The sequence below is a fragment of the Patagioenas fasciata genome, chromosome 9 (genome assembly GCF_037038585.1).
Source record: "Patagioenas fasciata isolate bPatFas1 chromosome 9, bPatFas1.hap1, whole genome shotgun sequence".
Lineage (NCBI taxonomy): Eukaryota > Metazoa > Chordata > Aves > Columbiformes > Columbidae > Patagioenas > Patagioenas fasciata.
Window position 1 is genome coordinate 9,650,833 of NC_092528.1, and position 13,237 is coordinate 9,664,069.

General features: G+C 41.4%; 1 protein-coding gene across 1 annotated transcript in view; it reads right to left on the minus strand.

Annotated features, from left to right (window-relative positions):
* GPC1 (glypican 1) overlaps positions 1 to 13,237 on the minus strand; it is a 300,200-nt gene that overhangs the window by 213,391 nt on the left and 73,572 nt on the right. The window contains exon 3 of the mRNA XM_071812422.1: positions 19 to 116. The gene's annotated coding sequence lies outside the window, so the exon portion shown is untranslated. The remainder of the gene's footprint in view (positions 1 to 18; positions 117 to 13,237) is intronic.

Sequence of the window (13,237 nt, forward strand, 5' to 3'; positions counted from 1 at the left end):
AGCAAGTCAGGAACTCACCTCAGAACTTGCTATGCAGGGCTGCTTGCATAGCTCTGGCTCAATGATTCAACAATTCATTTGATTGACAGGGTTGATAGAAGGTCTTAAGGGCCCTCCTGCAAATCAAAAATCAAAAGAAAATAAATCCAGATATGAAGGTGCCCTATATCTTTCTAAAGCTTCTCTTAGTTGGGAACTAAGCTCATCTACTTTTAATTTCATATAATGAGAAAGTACGGACTTACCTTAGTAAGAACATGGCAAATATTAATTAAGTACTAGAAAGTAAAAAGAATGATAATAGCTAGCAAGAAGGATAAGTCTTAAGAGTTTGGGTTTATACTGTAGGAGGCTGAAAAAATAATAATAACCAGAAAGCATGGAAATTAAAAGCAGTACTTCTTAATTGGCAAGTATTGGAAGCAGCAGGATAATGAGAAATGTCCACTTTTCACCTGTGACAATGGAGACAGCTCCTTCCTAGAATTAAATCTCTGGTCTTTCTGTACATGGTCCTGTTAGACTGGGGCACTAACAACATCACTGTGTTAGATCACTTAGTTTATCATATGCAAGCACAGACTTGTGCCTTAATGTACTGAGGGTTCTCTGCTAAACCACGCGACGTTTGCAAACTGATGGTTATAAGCTGACCTCATGGAGCTGGAATAACCATTTCTAAGAAACTCATGGAAAAAGTTGAAATTCTATCATTATTGTTCCTACACAGGCAGAATTTCAGTGGGGACACCTCACTTCTGTATCTGTGGTTTCCTTTTCAGCTGGGCTCAAGCAGTAAAGAGCGACTGAGGATCTGCATCACACTTCTGGTTTCAGGCAGAAACTTATTTTATTAGGAGGACAAACAAGCTATAAATAAAACTGCATAAAGGCTTTACAAATCAGTGTTTTAAAAACTTAACTTTTCATCTATCTATCTGCTGCTCTGCTCTCTGCGATGCTACTTTATCTCAGCAGAGACACAGGCAGCCTGTATTCTTTTAACCTCAGCAGGCTGTCACTGGTCTTTGATACAGCAGCTGTCTCATAGCTACCACTCGATTTCAATTAAACCAGGCTATATTTAGGGTGAAAATAGGGCTATTTTAAACCGCAATACCTGCCAACTTTTATTCACTCTTAGCAGTAGTTATTTTACTTGATTTTTCTGGTTTTAAGTTGTGCTATCCATAAAATTTAAAAAGATATCAGAAACTGTGACGTATTTTACATTCACATCACCGAAAATCTATCATTAAAAGCAGCACTTCTCCAGAGAAGAACACACTTCAAGATGATAAATATCAAAATGCTCTCTACTCATAGCCAGGGTTGCTAGCACAGACTTGCCATGGTGGGGCAATACAAACGATTCTCAGCTGCCAAGAAAAATCAAACTCCAGACATTTTTCACTATTGCAAACAATGTTAGTGCTTCCATAGCAAGAAATGGCAAGTGGGTTGTCAGCCTAACACTTCTGTGTTGTCAGATATAACGTGCTCGTCTTAGGAACAGATTATGTGATTTGGGGTAAAATAGTTATGTCTCCTCATGTTTTCAGTTCAAATGGTTCTCTCTGTCCTCCTCCTCTATCAACATAGCATCATTCATATTTCATCAGCAGATAACGTGTGAAAGCCCCATTAACAGATTGACCAAAACCCCTACTCCACACCCTCCAAAATATGGTAATATTCAACCTGTAGTCAGCATGCTCCACTCATGCTCATTAAACTTCTGTTATACACACACACATATGTAAACGCTTACACGCACACAGGCTGTGACGCTAACCTGGCATGGAGAGCACATCTCTCCTCTAGAGCATGTGAAGAACCCATATTTGTAGATAATGCAATTACCTGCATGAAACTGATGGCGCATATTTTTACATGAAAGAAAGTCTTATCTGAGGAATTTAAAATTTAACAGGCTACAAACGTAGCTAAAGCAAAAGATAACTCCCTCATGCAAAAGCCTGCTCATAAACAGTCTATAATTACATTTGCTGCCTTTTGGTTGAAGGCACGGACTTTATTAAGTGCAAGAGCTGTTTCACTGCAAGAACGCCCATTGGCAAGTGAGTTAAAACAAGGATGATCACATCCTGACATGCATAAAATGCTGATTGTGTCACTGGCCTTATATGCCAAGTGCTTACTCTTGCAAGGTATTTGGAGCTGTCAACGCCCGCTGAACTCAGCGAGACAAAGAGGTGCTCAGCACATCTTCAGAAACCCTTGGCACTGGGCACAGGCTTCAGATACACTCGATGTTTGCCAATAAAACATACCACAGGAATGACAGCAATTACAGAGCAACTATTTGTGCAAGCATTACTGGAACTTGGTACCAGCCTTCAGAGAAGAGAGGCTGGCAGGACAAGAGGGGGTTTGCAGTAGAGCTACGGCTGTGGTTCAAAGACCTCAAACCCACCTGGCACCGAGACAAAAAATAAAGTGTACCTATTTGGCTCATTACACGCAAAATGCAACATGAAAACAACACTGTTTAAGGTGTCAAATGGAGACACTCAAAGATAAGAATACCAGACTGGTTAGACCTATAACCTCTGCAATACGTTCTGCCATAGCCTTTAGGTCTGTATGTTTGGGTGTATTAATTCTCTAAGGAATTAGCTTAACCTTAACTGGGTATTAGTTTAACCTTACTCTTCTCAGCAAAGCTCCAAACACTGCCTCATTTGCTGCACTTTAACCAAGCCCAGCTTTGAAGACAGAACCATTTATTTATTTATTTATAAATGGCAAGATGGTATCAGAGCACTTCAAAACATCCTGGAATTTATTTCCACAACAAAGATATACCTTGCCAAATGCTTGTCAAGGCTGCCTTTTTTTTTTAAACAATTAAAAGCAAACAAACTACCCAAAAGATACATTTCCCATATTCTTGCACATGACTGAATCATTTTGGCTGAAACTTAGGGGGAAAAAAAAAAGCTATAAGCAGTCATTTAGATTGTAAGATAATCCTGATCGGAAAAAATCAACCTAACTGGTTTGAGTTCTACAAAATGAAAAGTAACCAGGAAGAAAAGAATCCTACAGTGAGAAGCACCATGCGATCGTTATATATCCCCAAGACTGTTAGAGAACGAGTTTAGTGCTAAGTGTGTAAGTGGAGAGGGAATTTCTCAAAACAAAGATCTTCATTACCTGAGAGAGAAAGGCATTACAAAAACCTTTGAATGGGAGCAATTCAGATGAGGTACTGCTTCTTTTTAACCACCAGGGAAGCAGATACGAGAGCAGCCCATTCAGAGGTGTGTCACAATTTCCATTTCTTGAAGTCTTAAAATTCCTAGCAGACAGACATCTAAAAATACGTCAGTTCTAACAGATGCCGGGAGATCAATGCCAGAATCTTCAGTGCGGTGGCCAGAGTTGTGTAGGATGGTGGGCTACAGAATCCCTCCTGCCCCCCGATGCTGCTCTATCCACAGTGAATAGCCCGAATCACCACCATTATCTTTTCAAGTGGATGAGATTTTTTTTCTGAAACATATGGCTACTGCTTTCTGAGTAGTCAGAGGTCTTCTACCATTTTACCCTTTTAATACGTACATCAGACTTGTCCTTGTACTAAGAGTGACGCCATAATGGTGGCTTACCCACACAAGAAACGGTTGCAGCAGCAGAATGCCTACCCAGGTTTCAGAAAAGTCATAGTTAGTATAAGCTTAGCACATGCTTAAACCATGTGCTCAAAACTCACTCCCCACTTCCCAGAATTTTGTCCATGTCTTTGGAATCAGAGACAGACACACAGCAGTTATTCTGCGAAACCTCATGGCTTCCCACAGCTCCTGCTCTAGTATTAACCAGCACAGCTGACTGAAAACTTGCAATCTGTTTCTCAGTTCAATTACCATCATTTCTGCCTTTTCCTGCTTCCTCTGGCTGCAGTTCAGGACCATCTCTGATCCTTTTCATTTGCTTGGCAATAGTCACAGATATTTTTTACCTTTTGCGGTAATTCAGAACCATTCTTGATGTCTCAGAGCTTGTGCAGTTTTTAATTGCATGCCTAATATATCTTTAATTCTTTTTTGGCTGTTCAGTGCTCTTGAGCTCCAAGGCCTTCATGTTTTTTCTACCACCCCTTCTCAGTTTATTCCACCTTTGATCCCTGTGTGCTGTTTGCCAATTTTCCCCCTTGCTCCTTATCGCGAAGCTGCCAAGGAGCACAGAACTGACACGGCGAGGCACAGTGATCCTGTGGGAACGGAGGAGAATTGACAAGTGACGGCAGAACAAGTGGCAGTGACCAGATTTTGACCCTGAGATCTGATTCCACATTTAATGTTCTTTGAGATGATGCAGGAATAAACAGGTATTTTGATTTTACTCTTTTTTTATGATCTCTGTTACGGAAATACAACTAGTCTAGACTCAGAGGAATCTGAGTTTTGTTGAGATTATTTGATAGACACTGGGGTCCTTCTTATTTCCTAGAGCCAGAGCAATAGATACATGAGGAGTAGGAGTTGAGGAAGACTGGTAGGCTGGAGAAAATATGACTTGATGTGATGGTAACGAGGGCTCAGGCAGAGACAGCAGAAGATCCATTTTGCTGGCCCGCTGGAGGCTGATCCATGTGCTGGCAACAGTCAGAGGCTTTGGCTCCAAGGCCCCAGTATCTGCCCCATGGGCACACTGGGCTGGGGGCTTGGTGGGGCAGCTCCCCTGGTGCTGAGGAATCTGACTACAGAAACAGCTCAGGCCCCAGGCTCCTTGTGCTCTACCTGCCCCAGAACACCCAGACAATTGCAGAGAGTACCTATTTTTGTCACTGGATATAAATAGTAGCCACCCACTGTAAGCCTGTGTTCTTCCCTACCCCAGCCCAACGTATCACAGCTCCACAGCAGTCTGACCTTAAATCTCAATTCACTCCCAAATCCCAAGGGAGAGGGAGCTCTGTGAGGATCCAGGAGATGGGTCATGAAATTAGCATTTGTGTCTCATTAGCTTTTGAAAGCAGCAACTACAGCACAAGGGACTTGGCCCGGTGATGTACCTACATATGTACAGCAAGCTTCTACTAAACCCATCAGAGCACCACATCTGCCTAGAGTACATTTTTCTGGCCAGAACCCATACTATTAATCTCTGCTGTGTCCTAAATCCAAAATCTCATTTTACACCTACTGTCCTAGGAGATGCTGCATGAATAAACGAGTACGTCATTCTCGTTCCTTTTGCAGATGGAGCCACTCTGGGTTCTCCCTTAGTCCTGTAGGATCCACAGGTAAGTTTGGGGGTGACGTGGGTACCAAGGGGACAGCAGCAGCCCAAGAGCACTGTCAGGAGCAAGAACGCCTAAGCAGTGAGACAAAGGAACACAGAAGACAAGAGGGGTAATTTTGGGGTGAGGAAAATGAATGGAGGTGCTACCTAGAAGGCTACCAATAATGAGGACCAGCTATGAAAAGCCTGGCTGTTATCACACTGAGTTGCACTCATACATATATACGTGTTCAGAAGTCTCTTTGCAGACATGTCTGCCCTCGCTTTCATAAACAGCACATCTGGACGTGGAGATCGATGCAAAGAGATAATAATGCAAGCTCTCCTTCCATTAGGGCTAAAAGTTTAAGCACAAGCTCCCAAAATGAATGTCCAGTTTATAAAAATCTTTCATCTGGATGTTACTTTGGCAATAACCACTACAGAGAAAAGAGATTTTGTGTCAGCTTGTAAAGGTATCGGTGCCTCTGCCAGCTGATATGAATGGCAGCGTGCTGCAACTGGCCTCACCCAATATGCATAAATGTTGTGGATACATTCCTCACTGTTGAACTTGCTTAACTGCGCCGTCTGCCCTTGTTTTGTGTGGAGATCAGTCCCTTCAGATTCTCCGTGCGTATCTGCAGTGTCAGAAGGAAAGTTGACAGCCAATGTCCCTAATGTCAGCCCTGCTTCCCACAGAAGGTTGGAGGAGATGAGGTCTCTTCCAACCTAGTCTTTTCTATGATTGTGTACAAAAGAGAAGGAACAAGATTTTCAGTTACTTCTGAGAAACTGTGTAGAAAAAAATCTGTAGAATACACAGTTCTGGATAAATCTGGTGAAAAAAAGACCTAACTACCTTATTCTACTAATGCTGAAGTTTCTAAACGGTTACGAAATTTGATTAACACATCTAATAAGACAGACGGTACCTAACAGCTGTCAGTAATTATTTAGCCTCTGGCTGGCTTGTTTATCCCAAAAAGATTAAAGCAGCTGCAAATGCACTTCACAGCAGAGACAAGGAGCTAAATAAGATTATTAGCCTTTATGAGAACGAGCACTTCACCAATAAAAATGACATGGGAGAGCTCAACGCCAAGATGACGTACCTCGGGAAGCGCTGTGGGATCTAGTTATCACAGAAACGGAATTCGCCAGTCGCCGTCACGGATACTGTCTGTGATGCAATAGATGAGAACGTGCATGGGCATGAACATAACACGCTTTGCCAGGAGATGGAGAAACACCATTCACGGGAGCTGTCTGTGCTTAAAGTTTCTTAAATTATGGCACAGAAAACAGAAGTTATTCTCAAGATCCAATTTGCATTGTTCTGCATAGCAGATACCTGTCATTAGTCTGATGGCAACATCTGGGGCTGTCTATTTTACTGCCACTCTGATTGCCAGGAGTAAGACTGCCATTAGCACAAGTTTACTTCTAAAGGTTGGTATATGCTAAATCCCTTACTCTGAGGAAGATTTATGCCAAGATTTTGGGCCAGACAGTGAGAAATACTGTATTCCCCCTGCAGCCAGAAGAAGTCAGTACAGAGAGATGGAAATGGATGGAAAACAGTCAGCAGGGAATCTAAATGATTAACAGATAGATGGCTCTGCCAGGCAGTACCACGCTAAAGGTTAAGCCTGGTTTTAAATGAGAGACTACACATTTAAAGCACCTCCCTCTACTTAAAGCTTATTATGGAGAGCTATGAAGCCAGTGAATTGCCTTTTGATTACATCTAGGAGACAGCAAACACCCCAGAGATGGGGTCTTTCCTCTTCCAAGTATTAATATTTGCACAGCAGGTGGGACCAGAAGAACTATCTTTGTGGGGATCTCAGGACTATAATAAAATACAAACAACAGTTACCAGGAGGTATCTACTCTGTGCCGCTCTTACGTTAAGCAAGCATAATGTTTTGTATTAAGTGAAGATAAAAGTGACACTGAAAACAGATGAATTAACCATTAGAGGTGCATATTCTGTGCTGCACTGTCCTTCAAGAAACTCGTGAGCCGAACACATTTTTTGGTTACCTACTAACCAAATTTTTACATCAGAGTACAATGGCATTAAATATTAACCAATTCCCCAGAGGGCTTGAGATTATTTCTTTCTAAATAGGCTAAACACCCTACAGTTAAAAATTATAGCTGACATTTTAAAACTCAGCAACTAACTTCAAGTTACAATGAATAAGTGGAAGACATGAGCTGATGGCAAATCGTCTGGCTTCTTGTCATCCTCTTTTACTGTTTAGCCTCCTTCAGTAATGCAATGAACGGTGGGTGGCTGTTGGTATTCAGGTGGGTATAATATGTAGTACCTTAGAAACTGCAATTTAGCAGTAATTAGCATCCACTTTAAATAAAGTTAATGGCGAAGACAGTTGTCCATTAAACAAATGAAAGTGAAAATTAGAGTCTAATTGTCAAAGAAGGTGCCTAAAGAGGATCTGACAGTTACATGGTTTTTTTTTCCTTAATTCTGATTAAAATTTAAATCAACATCCAGATACAGTACAAGGTATTTTTTTTCTCATTTTGTTTTTTATCTTTTACATAGAGCAAAGTTAAATACACTCATTTTAAGTTTAATTCTCACAAGGAAATAAGTGGTAGCTGGGTTTAGCAAAACAATGCCATATTTGTGGAATACTAATTAAGAAGCCCCAACCCAAAACAACTCTCCTTTCTGTTTTAATAGAAGGTTGGTGCATATCAAACTCTGTCATCAACTATTACTCAAATTGAAATAGGTCAGGTCCCTGAACACCTGTAAATTAACCTGGAAATTCCCTCAATTAATGAAACCTTGTCTGCCTGAATTTATCCGGCCTTCCCCATAACACTTGGACAATCGTGGCTGTAGCATGCAAAATTAATCTCATTCTGTTACTTTCTGTGGAAGGGCATTTTGATTGCGCTCTGACCCATGAGAAAAAGGTTAATACTTGTTCATTCTCCTCCACATTTTGCTCAGCAGACATCCAACTCCTGCAGGCCAAACCAGCAGGCTTACTTGAGACAACAGTCATAGGGCGTGAAGAACTGGACTGCACAGCTAAGACCTGAATTTGCAGTTCCTCACAATACACATCCTTAGAGCATGATGCTTACACTGGTTTAAAGAGAAACCAGTGTAAACCAGTATCTTATTTTCTTACCACCTCTGTATCAACACAGCGAGTTTCATATTTAACTTACTTTGAAAAATTTTTCTTTTTCAAAAAGTACTTTAGTTATTCAAAACTATCAGTTGTTCTGTCACCTTCTTCCCTTCCTAACAGCTTGTACACGAGGTTTGCTCTGGAGCAGTACACTGTGTCGCAGGGTGCCATCACCCCTGGGATTTATAGGCAATTCCAACCTTTTCCAGAGTTTGCTACAGTTTTTTCTTAAGGTTTAACTCTCCTGTTCCGGACATGAGGAGTTGCGCCACTCCTGCTCTAGGGAGAGAGTAATGAGGGATGGAGCAGAGCAGGAGGCAGAAGCACAGATGAGTGTTTATTCTTCTTTGGGACTGCTCTAGACTTGATTGCAGCCCAGTTCATTAGTGAAGCAGAACCTCTACCATTCACACTTACTGTCTTTGGTACCTGCTCTGTGATACATGCACTCCCATTGCAACCTCAGCAATGAAAAGAAATAAGCAAGACAATTTTCCAGTGTTTAAGGTTTTCTCTCATAGAGTACAGGCTTATTACCAATATTAATGCAAATAGTATGTTATTATTACACTCACTATCAATGATGCTATTTGTAACTTATTTTTACATCATCAGAGATATGCACTGCAAAAACTGGAATGAATTAAGTGAATGCTCTTGATTTAAAATAAAAAGCTGCCAGCTTTGAAAAACAACATAAGTGACACAGTAATTAAAAACAAATGAAAAAGGTACTATCCAAGTAGCTGAGGTTTAGTGGTGGATTAAGGAAAGCAGGTACATAACACCAACTTCTCTGGTGTTCTTTTTGACTGGGTGGTCTTCTGCTACACAGAGAAGATGCTCATCTTCACTTACAGCCAAGTCCTAATCCCATAGCTAGAATAAAATAATACTTCAAAAATTGTATAGGGACAGGAAAGAACATTGTCGAAACACTGGGCTAGGATCAAAAAAATCCATCTTACCCTCAGCCTGTACAGAGTGTGTGTTCCCACCAGAGGAGATAAGCCCATCACCTGCGCTGAGGCTGCCTTGGCCCCCACCTGGCTCTGCCAGACCTCAAAGAGGAACTGAGCCAAGGGTTTCTGCTTGCTGCTCCATCTCCAGTCATGAACACCATCTCCCAATCTAACCCCTTCAGTTCTTGAGTCCTTACACACCAGATACCCTCTCTGTCTTTGTGCTGAGGGACTGCTCCTTCCAACGCACTCCTGAAATGGAATTTGTACCCTCAGGCCCTGATTCAAGCATGTTCTGCCAAAACCTGGTGTTGAAGATAACTGCTGCAGAACATTATCAAAGTGCTCAGTCTTCAAGGAAGACTCAGTTCTCCTCACAAGAAAGGAACTTGTTCTTTCCCTTCTAAATATTCGCAATGTTTTATCCAAGTGAACCTAGATTGAAAATGAGTTTATATATAGATATAAACACATATAGAAATATAATGGTCCTAAGAGAGCCATCAGAGACGAGCTGAAAACAAACCTGGAATGATTTAAGACGTTTCTCCTGGTCAGGACTTAGCTGAAACAGAGAAAGTGTACTCACATGATGTGACACAAGTTAGTTTTAAGTCACCACCACTGATCAGAGGTGCCCCTAAATCTATTTAATGGGGTAGTCAGTTATGGAATGAAGTTAAAAGAGCACGTCTGATCTACACGCATAATTATTTCAACCAGATATGCAAATTAAGCCCTGAGGGCCAGTCCTTGAAGAGGCAGAAGCAAAAAGCAGCTGATGTAGCTCTTGGAAGTAACAGGCAGTTTCAAACTTGGGCAAGCACAGAGCTCAGCCCTGTGGCCAAGCAGAGCCCCTTATTTTGAAAACAAAATCCAGTTATGGCACGTTTAAACCTGGGGGGACTTCCTGGGCTCCAACGCAACACCACAGAACTCGGACCACACTGGCTATGGAAAGAGCCGCAGAGACCGGGTGAGCAGGTGCCCACACCAACCCGTCCTGCAGCAGCGCTCCTCCGCAACACAGCCAGCTGCTGCACCCAGAGCTCGCCCAGGAAGGGTTATTTCCAGACAGGCTGTCTCAGAATAGCAAAAATCCAAGAGTTTAAGAAATGTAGAGCATTTTCCTTAGGAACTGTCACACACTTGAGCTTCACCCTGCCCCGTTCAGCTGCTGTTCCCATCTGTACCCTCTGTTTGGTTTTCTGCTCATGTTCTAAAACTGAGTTGGTAAGCAGAAAATCATAGTTACTGAATAAACTACTGCCAAAAAACTCTAAAAGACATGCTGAAGAGCAATGAGGTTGCTGTGCGATAGGCGAAGAGTAACTTCCAGTCGAGAGAAGCCCTGTACAGTTGCCCACTGGTATGGTTAGAAGGAAAGTCCTGCCTGGCTCCCCATGGCTCATGGGGTCACACACACCTGCTGCTCCCCATGGCCACTTGAAGGGTGCAATTTCATTTTGCATTTAGTGGTTTCCACTCCTTCCACCTGCTCATAGTTTCTGCCTTGTATTCGATCTAGTAATCACCAATTAGGTCAGGTTTACATAAAAATTTTGCCCTTGAATGCAGCATATCCTCAAGAAACTCTCAATCTGAAGACACGAGCACCAATATCCTTAGCGGTGTTTCTTGGTGGTGAACTGTCCCCACTTGCTAAAAATACCTGCTTATTTTCTAATTTAAATTCATCGACCATTAGCTTTCAGCAATAGGTTTTCTTTATGTCTTTCTTTGCTGGTTTAAATAAATCTTCATGGTTTTCCTCCCTCCATGAACACACTATCCATTAAAGAACTCCCCTCTCTTCTCTTTTCGATAAGCTAAATACATTGAATTCTCATATACACACACTTATCTCTAATTGCTGTCTTCACTGCAGAACCAGGAAAACCTTGAATCTAAAATTGTAATCTTCTTTCCCTGTAGCTTTCTAAAAAGCTCTTCTTACACAACTTCCAGTTTCTATTTAGTCCCTTTTCCATTTGAGTGCTATCCTCTTAATTTTATTTGTGATAGCCCTTCTGAACCAGCATTTCTGATTGGGACTTTCCTGTATTCGCTCATGAGCCCCAGCATCGACATACTAGCCTCAGTTCCAGGGTTCAAGTTTTCCTTTCATAGCAAGGTCCAGACAGGACTAACTTGTGTGATGCTTCTTGTATCAGAAAAACAGACAATTGTTGTATGGTGTGAGCTATGTCTTTTCTGTATATGTCACTGCAGGATGCTTACACTCACGAAGTTGTAGTTTGTTTCCATAAACTTAATCCGCTGAGTTTTGCTCATATCCTCCAGCACAGGCATCTTTCTTTGGAGGCTGCACAGCAAGCCCAGATCTCATCTCTCCATAGGTATAGACAGATGGTCCATCAGGTCATACACTTGTCCAACAGGCAGTGGGTACAGCTCCTACCCAGGACTTACATGGACTTGTACCATTTTGACAAACCCAATGGGATCTGCTGCCCAGGAGTCTCTGCTACACCTACAGCACCTAGCACCAAGGGACAGGCAGCAGGTGCCAACAGTGGGTACCTAAAGGGCTGACATTATCAATATGAAATGAGCTCTAAAAAATGCACTTTGTGTAGGAATTATCCTGAAAGTGCAGGATTTCTTATGGCTGAGACTCTTGCTTCAAACTGTGTTTTCACTTATTTCCATGTGATGCCTGAAATTCAGTTATTAGGAGCGTTCAGCTTATCAGTTAAATGGATTTTTGAGTAGCTCTTCATCATCTCCCTTCAATATTGTCAGGTTTTGAGGGCAGATTGTTTATAAGCCATTATATAGAGCTATCTTTTATGTGTGCTAAGAGCTCTTTCTCCAAGATCTTTACACTCACACTCCAACGTATAATCAGCTTTTACAGCTATATTAAAATTTTCAGAATAGGTGGTTGGTTTTTATAGTGGAAATCCTCAGTATATTCTTAACTATATCATTGCTCAATACAGGAGTAGAAATATGTTTAACTTAATATATACAACATTTTATCATGAAAACTGCAATTACTTTCAACAGAACAACAGTTTCCAACCAGCAAAGCTGACCTGACTGTCCTTCTCTCAGCAAACGCTGAAACCAGCACTTACAAACTGCAAAATAGAAGAAAATCTCCTATCTGACAGGAGAAATTATAAAAACTAACGCTTATTCTGCAAATAACTTCAGATGCCATATAACGTGGGTGTAAATTAGGGTACCATTAGAGCTATAGTCATTTACACCAGGCCTCTAACTAGCCTATAACCCTGTGGAACTCTAGTATTAATTACTAGTGCTTTTTAAGTGAATGGACTATTGTTAGTTCTCTCAGCAGGCGTTCTGTGTTACTGGGTGGATTGCCTCACATTCCCCTGATACACTGAGACTTACAGCGTATCCTGTAAGTTCCCAGCAAAAGAAATCAAAAGTTTTAAATGTTGTTTCCTACTACAGCTCTAAATGTATTTCCTTCACGTTTGTGCAGAAAGAAGGAAGAATGACAGTAATCTAACCATATAGAGCCTTTTACTAGTCTTTGCAATCAGATCTTTAGGACTTCTGTTGCCATCACATGCTGCAATCACTTCATACAAGCGAGAAACCAACACAGGGTGCCCTGATAAAGCTCAGCACATAAACCAGCTAAGCCTGGGCATACTACATTCATCTTTATAGTTAGTGCTTTATTTTGGTAACTGCTGTATTAGTGTCCTTTAAGTAATATTTGTCTAAAACTGACATAATCGATCTAATTTGAGAGTCAAATATAACACATCTAAATCTATATCTAAACTCCATACATTGTGTGTTCTGGCAGTAGTAACAGAGCTGAATGCTGTGAGG